The sequence below is a fragment of the Arachis ipaensis genome, chromosome B10 (assembly GCF_000816755.2).
Source record: "Arachis ipaensis cultivar K30076 chromosome B10, Araip1.1, whole genome shotgun sequence".
NCBI lineage: Eukaryota > Viridiplantae > Streptophyta > Magnoliopsida > Fabales > Fabaceae > Arachis > Arachis ipaensis.
In genome coordinates this window covers 38,974,487-38,975,231 of record NC_029794.2, presented here as the reverse complement: position 1 = coordinate 38,975,231, position 745 = coordinate 38,974,487, and positions in this window count along the sequence as shown.

Here is a 745-nt window from a genome sequence, read left to right as displayed (position 1 = left end):
ATGAGAATTCGGAAAGTCTAAACCTTGTCTGTGGTATTCCGAGTAGGATTCAAGGATTGAATGACTGTGACGAGCTTCAAACTCCTGAAGGTTGGGCGTTAGTGACAGATGCAAAAGGATGAAGAATCCTATTCCAGTATGATCGAGAACCGACAGATGATTAGCCATGCGGTGACAGCGCATTTGGACCATTTTCACTAAGAGGACGGATGGTAGCCATTGACAACGGTGATCCACTAACACACAGCTTGCCATTGGAGGAACCTTGCGTGCGTGAAGAAGAAGACAGGGGGAAAGCAGAGATTCAGAAGACAAAGCATCTCCAAAACTCCAACATATTCTCCATTACTGCATAACAAGTAACCTTTAATCCATGCTCTCTTGTTTATTTACAATTCAATTGATAAACATAATTGACTTCCTGACTAAGATTTACAAGATAACCATAGATTGCTTCAAACCAACAATCTCCGTGGGATTCGACCCTTACTCACGTAAGGTATTACTTGGACGACCCAGTGCACTTGCTGGTCATGTGTGCGAAATTGTAAGAGAGTAACAATTTTGTGCACCAGAAAGCTAACACATTGTATTATATTTTACAAACTCTAATTGTTAATAAAAAATCCTCTACATTAATCGTCACTCTAAATCTTTCTTTATTTACTGTTACCAAAAATTTCTATCACTTATATTGTTATAACTTCTAAAATTAATTATGAACGTTAAATGATTAATTATGATT